The 13,397-nt window shown below is 38.8% G+C and overlaps 1 pseudogene; it reads right to left on the bottom strand.

Annotated features, from left to right (window-relative positions):
• Window positions 1-3,543: 3,543 nt before the first annotated feature.
• The window catches only part of LOC149254286 (ATP-dependent Clp protease ATP-binding subunit ClpA homolog CD4B, chloroplastic pseudogene), a 29,066-nt pseudogene continuing 19,212 nt past the window's right edge, over window positions 3,544-13,397 (bottom strand).

Here is a 13,397-nt window from a genome sequence, read left to right as displayed (position 1 = left end):
CTTGTGCTAATCCTTTGATTCGATCCCTCTCTTCTTTGATAGTTCCCAGCTACCTGCTCCCTTGCACGCCTAGCTTCACAAAGTACTTGTAAGATCACAGAAGCATAGCACTATACAAAGACATGGATCTATATTCATAAAAAATGTAGGATTAGATGTAAATTGACCATACAAATGTAAAGCATCAATGATACAAAAGCATGGAGGAAAACTCAAACAGATTTTATTGATAAACAAGAAAAGATCCAGGAGGAGTTACAACCAGTTGTTCCGACCCAGCATCAACCTCCCAGCAAAGAAGCCCCTCTTCACCTCAAGCAAAGCTTAGATCACCCAACAATCTGATGTTTGTCTCTAGAAACCAACAGCAATTCCTTACAATATGCAAAATTCCAGCCTCTAGATCTCTGGGATGAGGGATCCATATATAGATATCTGTAAGGGGGATGAGTCAACCTGTGATTTGATTAGTGTCTTCTCTCTGACAGTTCTTTCTTCCACTTGGAGACTGAGGGCCTCTTACTCATCCTTGGTCGAATTCAGTGAGGCAAGTGTCACAGGAGAAGATTCTGGAAGCTTCCATTTCCTCTCCACCTCGCAGAATGACACTACCATTTGTCGTTTCTCGCCCATCGCACCCCACAGAAGGGACTTTTGAAATGCAACGCACCCTCACAGTGTATTTGGGTGAGATGCAACGCACCTAGCCAGTGGAGCAGCTGCAATGATCCTATTTTGACCAATTTTGAGTAGTTTTTCATGGAGAACTTATGGGAGAAGCTGTAATCTGTTGACCTTGTTCCTTTAGGGGTTAGAACAACACTTTTAGGGACTTAGGAGCCCTTGGTTTATAGACATTTCCTGCTTGGGGTTGTAGGGCCCAAAAATGTCTATAACACACACCTCATGTTACCAAGGAAAAGGCACGCCACAGACCACACCACTAACTAAGATGGCTAGCTGAATTTTATGTTCAAAACAATCCTATGTGATAGCATATCAGAAATTTAGAAATAGAAATAAACCCATTATGATATTACACGGCGACATAAATAATTTCACACTTACTGAAAGGAACAATAATTAATCTACCACTATGTTACTACTGCTACTGCAATCCCTGCTAAAGAGGAGGTCCCTTCCTCCCTAGTAGGATGGAGGGATGAGATGCGAATTAGTAAAGTCTCAACACCACATCTTTATAAACATCACCAACATTGTCCTTTGTATTAAAATGATTATGAGTTACATGAGAAAAATAACGATATTGTTCGTCCCATGTACATGGAACTGAGTCCCCTTTATAAGATTTACATGTCCAAAATAAGAAACAGATCAATCATAAGAATCTCACGATTATCATGCTGATCAATATCGAGAGAAAATAGAAATTGTTACAATAGGTTCTAAATATAAGGCCTATTATTGTTATACCATTTCTAAAAATCACAACTTCCTTGACTCCTTAGCCATCCATAGATAATACAATCTTTACAATAGTTGTCCTGTGGAATAGTACCCGTAGTCCTAAACAGTTGTAGTGTAGTCAATGTCCCATAGTGTAACAACAATTCGAGGTGTAATAACAATTCTTGAGGTGTAACAACAACGCTTGAGGTGTAAAGAAATTCGAGGTGTAATAGCAAGTACTAAAAAACCCCTTTGTGAATTATCACACCGTTGTTCATCATTTGGTCGTAGACTTTGGAGAATCACCTGAAAGAAATAGAGACAGAGAACTTTTTTCCATAATTGCCTTGGTTATCCATAAAAAAATATATCACCTCATTCATATTTAACAAAAATGGAAAAATAATATGTCAGAACAAAAATGGATTCTTATAACCGGGAAAAAGTTAATTATGATATAAAGTCCACAGGTTTAGAGGTGAAATGGTCAAGGATGGGGGGAAAAAGGTTTCCAAAATATGCACAAAACCTACACCCAACATCTCCCCCAAGCTGAAGAAATTGCATGTCCTCATGCAAAAATACTTCAGAGCCTGCTACTATACTTCATATGCATTTCTATAAGATTATAGGCATTAGTGGTGTCCTCCTCAGCAAACCTGTAGCCTTGAGTGGCCATCAGCTGATGTGGCCAAGATTCCTCTTCATAATCACATAGTTGATACTGAGGTTGGTACTCTTTCACTAGAATCCAAATCAAAGGATACTTAAACTTGAGTCCTATCCAAAAGGCGCCTAATTGATCCATAATTCGGGTATACTCTGGGACCCGTACAAAAACAACCACGAAATTTTGAAAACCAAATGGGTCACTCTCATGTAGTCTTTCACTACTAATCTATGTGCATTTATGGCACCCTGTTAGTGCATGACTCTTCATCTTCACAAAAAGGTTGAGGCAGAGCTTCACAATTCTTTGCCTATAGATGGTTACCTATTCCTTGACATCCAGAATGCTCAAAAACTAAAAAGTCATCTTAATTTTGTGGCCATACTTGGTTTAGCCCAAATCATTAATGTTGCCTTCTCTTCATTCACACCCAATGTCTTCATGTCCATGTGCCATTCTATCTGATTTTTCATAAAAGAAATAAAGGCATGCAACCGTAGATCACCCATGTAAGAAAGAACACACGCAACCATGTGCGTACTAACATGCTCACAAATTATATTATGGAGGAAAAGCTTGTAAAGCAATCTTTGATCATGGAAATCACAGGCACGAAAAATGTCCAAAAAGGTTTGGGTAGAATTACCCAAATACGGTATATTTTCATAGAATGCCTTCAATTAAAACAAGAAAAATCATTCCCACAGAAAAACTGGGTAGGACGGAGAGGGTCTTCTAAACCCTAAGAGATTTAGGGTGAGTTCATGTAGGTTGTGTTTATCATTCGTTAAATCCTGAACCTGCTACTACAACTACTATTTTATCTTCTTCATAGCTGCCTCTATTTCCCATCTTTCCCATTTTTCTGCTAATTCCTTCTCAACCCATTTCTCCTTGAGTGAGTTTACTACTTTCTCGTGTGCCGTCAATGAGATCACTCCTTCCTGCAACAAGATTGTTTGTTGTTTCCACTTCTACAACTCTGATATCAATAAAATTTTCTTCGAACACCATCCTGATTCAAGACCCTGTGTTCCTTCACATGCAATATAACTTGGGGTGTAACAACATCTCGAGGATTGAGCAGCTCCATTACGGCTGCTGGTTCTTTGTTGGATGAAGGTGAAGGTTGCAGTCGTGAACTAGCTTTTACCATTTTCTTCAGTATATTTCCACCTATCGGCTTCTTCAATGATCTTTTCTCGATCCTACCCTCCAAATATTGGCCTCGTTCTCCAGTCTCCCTTGCTTCCTTTGGGGCGTCAGGGATTTCAGTTCGCCTCTTGTGGGAGGTCCTTGTATTTCTACTCATGAATTCTTCTCAGTTTCTGCCTTGTCATTCCAATGCATCCAATACAATCAATATAATAAGAGCGTGATTGGTGACACAAGTTTCTGGGTGTGCAGTAGTTTTTACAGCCGCAGACATGTGCCTGATGTTTTCTAACAAGAAATATGGAAGGTTAACCAGTTTCCTGTGTCATAGATGGTTTAGCAGTCTGTAGTGATGTCACATGGGCAGTCACTTCTTTTGTCACTTCTAGCTTTAACCCCCGAACTTTCGTTTGGTTTCTATGCAGGTTCCGAGCGAATTCCATGGCCACTGACTCCTCTACTCCCTTGAGTCGTTTGAGAAATTCAAACCAGCCCGCTTCCTTAAAGACCTGGCATGCCTCAGGGAAATTCTCCAATGCTTCAGTTGAATTGGGCTCTTCTCAGACTTCTTCTCCTCCCATCTTTATTGCAGCAATCTATATTCTGCTCTTTCTCTGAGAATTTTGGAATGAAGATGCAGTGCTTCGATGATGGTTATGTTAGGGTAGTGAAATAGGCAATGAAACGAGAACTTCGGGTTAGGGAGGATCATACTGCACACAGTATGGTTTCATTATTGGTCTGGATCATGTATATCTAGCATTAAATGCATTTTAATTATCAGCATGATCGAAATAAAGGGATAATGATGACAAAGTTTTAATAATGATTACCGACTTTTAAATTCAACATCATAGATTATGAAGTGACTTGTCCTCTCCCCCGAGTTTAATGTGACGTCCGTCAAAGAGACACCATATTAATTTCCATTATTTTTAAATAGAGGACATAAGTGATATACCTTTCCATGATGTACCTGACGTGATGTGGCAATAAAGGATTGGTGACAACGATCAGTGATGTAATTAATTCCAACGATGATGTGCCAGTTGTATGAATTTCTCTCGCGGCATAGCGTTTACGAATAATCTCTCTTTTCTGTGTTGCGGTTGATGATTTCGCTGATGTGACTGCTTACAAGTTGACAATTGTTACACATGTAACAACAGACCCAATTTCCACGCTATTTCTACAGTCGTTTCTTATTTACATGATTCTTTAAAATACTTACAAAAAGAATTTACAAACATATTCTAATAGAACCTATAACAACATAAAAATAGAATATGCATGAGTTACATAATGTTGTTACAGAGGAAAAAGAAATGTGCAACAGCTACCACATAGTGGTTTTCAACTGTCACAATCGGTCTTTCTGTGCCCCAAAAGAGGTTTTCACAGTCAGATTTATATATATATATATATATATATAGATATATATATATATATATATATATACTTTTTTTTTTCTAATTGTTAGGTGTAATAGCTGCCAACAAAAGCTGGTTTTCGATTGTTACACTTATTAGAGAATTAAGAAATTGGAAAAACAGGGGAATTATCCCCTGCCTTCGTAATCTAAAGGTCAGAATCCTTGACAATGTTGATGAATGATTCCTTTGAAGCAGGTTTGTGATATAGCCGAAGACGGTTCCCATTAGCAAACAATGGTGTCCTAGCACTATCAATGGTTACTAAATTTACAGTCCCATTGTCGAAGATTGTGTCAAATTCATAAGGACATAGCCACCTGGTGCAGAGCTTCCCTTTAAAATCCTTAAATCTTGAATCATATAATAGACCCCAATCTCCCTTTTTGAAATTTCTTCTTTTTAATGAATTTTTCATGCCACTTAGCTCTTTATTGTTGGACAATGTTTGTTTGTTGAATGGTAGCTAACCACTTCTCATCTAGTTCATTAAGTTGATTCAACCGTTGTTTTTGTGTTGTTTCCAAATCCAAATTTACTTTTGGCATTGTTCTTAATGTTTTACTTTCAAATTCTATAGGGAACAAAGGATTTTTACCATACACTAATTCGTATGGTGAGAACCCTATAGCATTCCTCCATGTAGTCCGGTATGCCCACAATGCTTCTAGAAGTTTATCAGCCCAATTTTGTATTTTTCAACCAGGTTCTAAATCAAAGGAGATGTAAATTGGGGTCCTACATCTGTCACTATTTCTCTGGGTACTCCAAAGCGGACAAAAATATCTTCAAACAAGATATTTGAAACAACCTCCTTTGTAGCTCTGGTTAATGCTTTGCGCCTCAACCCATTTTGTGACATAGTCAGTGCAGACCATAATGTAGGATTTCTACCGAGATGACGGGTTAATTGGTCCTACAAAATATAGGGCCCATTTCTCATATGGTTCTAAGACTAATTGAGGTTGCAACAACATCTCGTCTGATTGGAGTGGTTGACCCATTCTCTAGAAGCTATCACATCCCTTCACAATTTTTTTAGCATCTTGGAATATTGTGGGCTAATAATATCCTGTTGAGAGCACCTTGCATCATGTTCTCTTATCTTCAACATTCCTCCACAAGGTTCCTCATGATAGGTTTAAAGGAGATCAAAAATTTTATCCTCCCTTACACATCGTCTGATCTAATGGTCTAGACCAGTGTGATCGATATTTCCTTCTATCCATGAGTATCTAACACTTTATTGAACAATCCTTTTATTTTCCCTGTAGGATAGGTGTTGGGGGATTTTTCCTTCAGCAAGATAATTATCTATGTCTGCATACCATGGTGAGTGAACTTAAATATAAAAACGATATTCATCCGGAAAAGAATCTTCAATAGGCATGCTTTCACTACCAACATTCAACCTAGAAAGAAGATCAGCTACCATTTTCTCTTTCCCAAGTTTATCTAGGATAGTTATATCAAATTCCAGTAACAACAATAACCATCGTGTAATCCTACCATTAGTGACTGGTTTGTTCATCAAAAAATGAATGGAAGAGTGTTCAGTGTGTGCAAACAATTGATATCCTCTGATGTAGTGCTAAAATTTATTGATGGCATGCACTACTGCAAGGAATTCCTTCTTGGTCACTGTATAATTGAGTTCAAATGGAGTCAAGTTTTTACTTATATAATAAATAGAATATGGTTTCTTTTCCTCAAACTAACCCAAAATATCTCCCACAACACTATCATATGTGTCTATAGCTATATGGAACGACAAATTACAGTTCAGACCCCACAAAACAGGAGTTGTTGATACACAGTCTGTTGGGTCCCCATAATACTAGTGATTACCCCATTACTATTGTAGTTGTACCCCTTATTTATATTTTTGTGCCCCTATTACCCCCATGTTGTTATTTCTGTGCCCCATAGAATCCCTCTATTGTTATTTTTGTGGCTTTATATTATTATTCTTAGGTCGGCTGGATTATATTGTGACTCCTTAGACTCCTATATATAGAAAGGAGGTTTTGTCATTTGTATCATCCAAGAATTGTTCATTTATGTAATGTAAAGGAGGTTGCCCCCTCGAAGAGTCTGAATTCTAAGGTGTTGATCTATCTTTTCTATCTTTTCTTCAGCTGGTTTCATAACATTTGGTATCAGAGCTTTGGATTCTAGGGTTTCGCTGCTCCAAATAGGTCATCGTGGCATTTTCGCTATAACTTTTTTCTGTCATGTTTCAAAAGTCGCAAAAAAAACTCATTTGAGAAGAAATTTCGCTGAACCTTGGGTCCGAATTTCAGAGCTTTTAGCGCGATATTTGCAGAGATATGATCTGAGGAAGTTGGTCTTTTGCAGACTCCTGAATTACATTCAAAACAGGTGACCTGGGGAAAATCGTCATAACTTTCTCTCTGGGGATCGGATTGAAATTTCATAAGAAGGTACAGAAAGAGGACAAACTGTAGTTTCTTGTATGCATGTTTCAGATTCAAAGGTTGAAACAGTGACTCGTGGCACGTCGTACAAGTTCCTTCTACTGAACTAGTCTAAAAGAAAGTCACTGTGGAAGATTTCACATAACTCTTCCTTGGAGAAGCCAATTTGGGTCAGACTTGTGGCATTGGAAAGAGGACACAGAAAGCTAATACAGGTCGCAATTTTAGAACTGGATGATCCAAAATTACAGAGATACATCAGATTCAATATCAAACTTTTATAAAGTGAAAAAAGATGTGTAGTTTTTTTTAAATTTTTGTGTAAGCTTGGTTTAATGGAGTTCAAAGGGCATAGTAAAGCATTGTTATCGGTAACTGATGCCCCGAGGAAATAAAATGCAAACACCTAGTAAGGAACCTGAAAGCTCTAGCATGACTCATGAAGAAGAGGAAGAAATGCTACATGATATATCAAAATTACAAGAACAAGTGCAACAAATGTCACGCTCACAAAAGCTAACAGAAGCTAAGACAAGTGGCGTGGAATCTAAGATAAATGGCGTGGAATCTAAGATAAATGGCGTGGAATCTAAGATAAAGGGCATGGAAGCTAAGATGGATGATTTGAAGTCAGATTTGAGGACAGATTTGAAGACAGACATGGCAGATTTGAAGACAGATTTGACAAATTTTCTACAAGAAATACTTACTAATGGTGAAAAGGTTGTAAAGGAAACTCATGATGTGAACAAAAGTAATGTTAATCATGATTCCATAGATGCTAATGTTGGATCGAAGACCCACCATATTCCAAAAATCGATATGAGGAAGTTTGATGGCAAGGATCCCGCCGCATGGATATTACAGATGGAGCAGTTCTTCGATCTCAATAATGTGCAAAAAACACAAAAGGTACATATGGCAATTGTATATTTGGAACCAAATCAGTTTGTATGGTATCAATGGCTTTGCTCTCGTAAAAACTTTATCACTTGGGCAATTTTTACAGAAGAATTGATAGCACATTATGAAGATACAAAAAGCAACACTTTTTTTAGCCAATTGATAAGTCTCAAACAAAAGGGTTCAGTAATGGAGCACATTGAGGAGTTCCAAAAATTGAACATAAGGGTAAAAGATATTCCAGAGGAGCATAGGATTGATGTGTTCATAGGGTCTTTAAAGGATAATATCCAACATGATGTTCGCCTTTGGGAACCTGATTCATTAGAGAAGGCATTCAGGTTAGCAAGAAAAATGGAAAGCAAAATTATGGCAACCAGGAAGCATACCACTCACAACTATAAAGACGGAAGTGTTGTTGCCCCTAGTCTTCCACAACCTATAAGGTTGACACCACAACAATTGGAAGAAAAAAGAGCAAAAGGGCTTTGTTACAGTTGTGATAGCAAATACACTAAAGGTCATAAGTGTGCTGAGAAGAAATTATTCTACATAGATTGTGAAGAGGAAGAAGAAAAGGAGCAAGAAAGGTCAAAAGAAGAAGATATACTCCAGGAACAAAGCCTAGATGAAGAACAAATAAATCCGACCATATCTTGTAATGCATTGGCGGGAATTACCACTCCTCAAACCATCAAGATAGAAGGACAAATCAAGAAGAAAAAGGTAATAGTGTTGATTGATTCAGGAAGCACCCACAATTTTATTCATTGTAGGGTAGCAAAAGAATTGAATTGCTTCCTATATCCAGCACCAGAGTGTCAAGTGATGATTGCAAATGGAGGAACAATAAATTGCTCTGGAAAGTGCCATAATATCAAGCTATCCATGGGAGAATATGTATTGACTAGCCCAATGCTTTCCATTCCAATGGGAGGTGTTGATGTTGTACTAGGAGTCCAATGGCTACAATCCTTGGGTACAATAGCTTTTAATTTTCAAGAACTTTTCATCAAATTTTCTACAGAAGGAAAGGAAGTTGAATTAAGGGGTATTGCAGGGAAACCAGGAAAGATAATCAGCTCTAATGGTATGACAAAGCTTCTAAAAAAGGAGCAAAGAGGTGTAATTGCACAATTATGTTCGCTAGATGTTTCCACATCGGAATCATCTATTTCTCCAGATCTCCAAAAAGTCCTGGACAATCATTCCAAGGTATTTGAGACTCCCAAAGGTCTCCCACCTATGCGTGATCATGATCATGCTATTCATCTGATTCCAGGAAGTGTTCCTCCAAACATCAGGCCGTACAGATATCCCTATGTCCAAAAAAGTGAAATTGAACGTATGGTTGCAGAAATGCTAGAGGCTGGTATAATTCAACCAAGTCAAAGTTCTTTCTCTGCTCCAGTAGTATTGGTGCACAAGAAGGATGGATCATGGCGCATGTGTCCGGATTATAGGGAGCTCAACAAGCTCACTATTAAAGATAAGTTTCCCATTCCTGTCATTGATGAATTACTGGATGAATTGCATGGATCAATTTACTTCACCAAGTTGGATCTTCGTTCAGGATATCATCAAATCAGAATGAAGATTGAAGACATTCCGAAAACAGCATTTAGAACTCATGAGGGTCATTATGAATTTTTGGTCATGCCTTTTGGCCTTACCAATGCACCTTCAACATTTCAAGGTTTGATGAATTCAATTTTCAAACCATTCCTTAGAAAATTTGTGTTAGTATTTTTTGATGATATACTAATCTACAGCAAGTCTTGGAAGGATCATGTTGAACATGTTGACAGGGTGCTACAACTATTGGAGGAGAAACAATTATATGCAAAAAGATCCAAATGTTTCTTTGGAGTCCAGGAGGTGGAATATTTGGGTCATATTGTATCTCATGAAGGAGTTAAGGTAGACCCTAGCAAAATTAAAGCCATTAAGGAATGGAAAATCCCCACATCCATAAAGCATCTGCGAGGATTTCTTGGGTTGACAGGGTATTATCGCAAGTTTGTTAAGAATTATGGGAGAATAGCAGCACCTCTAACAACATTATTGAAGAAAGATGCATTTTCATGGACTCCGGAAGCAACAAAGGCCTTTGAACATCTTAAAGAGGCAATGTGCCAAGCACCGGTCTTAGCTACACCGGACTTCACAAAAACCTTTATTGTGGAATGTGATGCTTCAGGAAATGGAATTGGTGCTGTTCTAATGCAAGATGAAAGACCCATTGCTTTTGAAAGTCGTCCAATCAAGGGAAAGTTTTTAAGCAAAGCTATTTATGAGAAGGAAATGTTGGCAATACTCCATGCACTTAAGAAATGGCGACCCTACCTAATGGGAAGACACTTCAAGGTAAAAACGGATCATGATAGCCTTAAATACTTTTTAGAACAAAGATTATCCTCTGAAGAGCAACAAAAGTGGGTCACAAAGATGTTGGGTTATGACTTTGAAATCATCTACAAAAAAGGGAAGCAAAATGTGGTGGCAGATGCACTCTCAAGAAAGGATGAGGATGTGGAAGCATTGTTGTGCGCCATTTCTATTATCCAACCAGATTGGATAAACGAAGCAAGGGAGGAATGGAAGAATGATGAAGAAGTGTGGGCACTTATTCGAAAGCTACAACAAGATTCCAGTATGTCTGATACATTTAGCTGGAAAAATGATTCGTTATGGTACAAAGATCGCTTATACCTCTGTAAGAATTCCCAGCTAAAACAAAAGATTCTTATGGAATTGCACACTTCTCCCTTAGGAGGGCACTCAGGATTTTTAAAAACTTACCACAGGGTTAAGAAGGAATTTTTTGGGATGGCCTTAAATCAGATATTCAAAAGTTTGTGGCGGAATGTTTGGTTTGCCAACAAAATAAAGTTGAAACAATTAAGACACCGGGTCTATTACAACCTTTATCCATTCCAAGCCAACGTTGGGAGGAGGTTTCAATGGATTTTATCACAGGTTTACCCAAGTCTGAGGGAAAGAGTGTCATCATGGTGGTAGTTGACAGACTTACCAAGTATGCACACTTTTGTGCATTATCACATCCATTTAAAGCCAGTACAGTTTCTACTGCATTTATGGAAACAATTCAAAAGCTACATGGAAACCCAAAGATTATTGTAAGTGACAGAGATCCCATTTTCACTGGAAATTTTTGGACAGAATTATTTTCTTGTCTTGGTACTCAGTTAGCTCATAGCTCATCTTATCATCCTCAATCTGATGGGCAAACTGAGATAGTAAACAAATGTTTGGAAGGATATCTTCGTTGCTTTGTATCTGATAAACAGACACAATGGGTCAAATGGTTGCCTCTGGCTGAATGGTGGTATAACACTTCCTTCCATACAACAACAAAAATGACCCCATTTATGGCACTTTATGGGTATCAACCACCATCCATCACATCATATTTAAGAGAAAATTCTAAGGTTCAGGCAGTGGAACATCACATCGAACATCAACAACAAGTCCTCCAACTCTTAAAGGATAACCTCGTGTTGGCACAAAATAGAATGAAACAACAGGCAGATCAACATCACAGTGAAAGAAGTTTTGATGTAGGTGATTGGGTATTCCTACAGCTACAACCATATAAGCAAATGTCCCTAAAGCAAGCTAAGAAGGATAATAAATTATCACCAAAGTATTATGGTCCGTACAAGGTGTTGCAAAAGATTGGTACTATTGTTGGAAATAATACTGAGAGGGGGGGTGAATCAGTATTATCTAGCAATTTAACAAATCTTCCTTATTTGATCTTTTGAATTATTCTTGCATATCAGTACCATAAAATAATGAGCATGAACAAAGAAAATAGACAGTCACACCAAGGAACACAAGATGTAAGGTGGAAACCCAATGTGGGAGAAAACCACCTGCTGCAATATGTCTCTATCTTCTTTCAATTTAGAAATTCTTTTACAATGATTTTGTACTGGTGCAGTCCTTTACCAGTACGCAGGCTGCAACCTGCAGAGAGCTACAACTCTCTCTCGTTCTCCAGTCTCTCCTGGAAGGGAGCTACAACCCCCTACTTCTTTTCATGAAGAATCAAATGATCAACAAGTATACAACAGTTACAGTCCACTACAGTTATCAGATCAGTAATCACAGAACTAACCCAGAACACCTTATGAACAGAAAAATACAGTCAACAGATCATCTTAAGACAGGGACGCAATTTTTCTTTCTGTGGCCTGCGACTGGACGCAGTTTTACCTTCTGCTACTCTGCGTACCGACGCACTGTTCCTTTAAACTGCTCTGCGTACCGGCGCACCCAACAATACTATCGCGCCGCGTCTTTTGCTTCAGAGATGCACCCAATAATACTATCGCGCCGCGTCTTTCGCTTCAGAGACGCACCTGAGCCCTTACTGTACTGCGTCTCGGCGCACTTGCACTTCACTGAACCTGCGTCCCTTCAGATATAAAAGATATGAAGACTTCAGAACTAGCCCAAACAGTCAGATCTGCAGATCTGATCATGCGCCATAGAGATCACAGTCCATTAGAAGATTCGCCCTCATAGATCTGGACTAGATCACACCAAAAGATATTCAACCAAAGATGATAATAATCCAAATGAACTTCTTTGCTTTATATAGGCAAGCTCCTCCCCAAAACATGGAACAATACCACGAGCCGACACCATAGAAACACAAAACCGTCGGCTAGATACCACACAAGAAACCCCCTCGTGCTTTTCTCTGTCTTGAAATGTGTGCACTGGGTGGACGCACCCCCTGAATGGCTGGCCTGCGTCCCTGGACGCGGGTTCTGCATGGTATACCTGCGGGGACGCACTTTCGGAACAGATTTCCTGCGTCCTTCTTAAAAATAGAGAGCTGATCATCAAGAATAGTGATCTACCACCTGAATGGGTTGCCATCAAGGACAACACCTGAATCATAATGCCAACAATCTCCCCCTTTGGACTTGATGGCAACCTCATGATCTTCAGCTTCATTGATCTACCACCTGAATGGGTTGCCATCAAGGACAACACCTGAATCATAATGCCAACAATCTCCCCCTTTGGACTTGATGGCAACCTCATGATCTTCAGCTTCATTCTCCCCCTTTGACATCAAGGGCAAAGGGTATGCTCCCCCTACGCTCATGCTCCTCCAGATCTGCAAATAACCAGAAATCCACCATGAAAGAGATAGAGACATATTGCAGCTATTTCCAATATCTCCTTCTTCATAATGCCAACAATGCATTATGTGCTCCCCCTGAGCCTGTACCACCAATAAGAAGAGGTTCAACAAGATGATGCATCAACAACCCCCAGTTTTTGCCTGAGGTATTCAAAAGTGTCCCTGGGCAACGGTTTGGTGAAAATATCAGCAACTTGTTCCTTAGA

Source organism: Pinus tabuliformis, chromosome 7, assembly GCF_031772625.1.
Source record: "Pinus tabuliformis cultivar Carrire ecotype Pingquan chromosome 7, CPIR1, whole genome shotgun sequence".
NCBI lineage: Eukaryota > Viridiplantae > Streptophyta > Pinopsida > Pinales > Pinaceae > Pinus > Pinus tabuliformis.
Note: the sequence above shows the minus strand (reverse complement) of the source record. Positions and strands in the feature narration are given on the sequence as shown.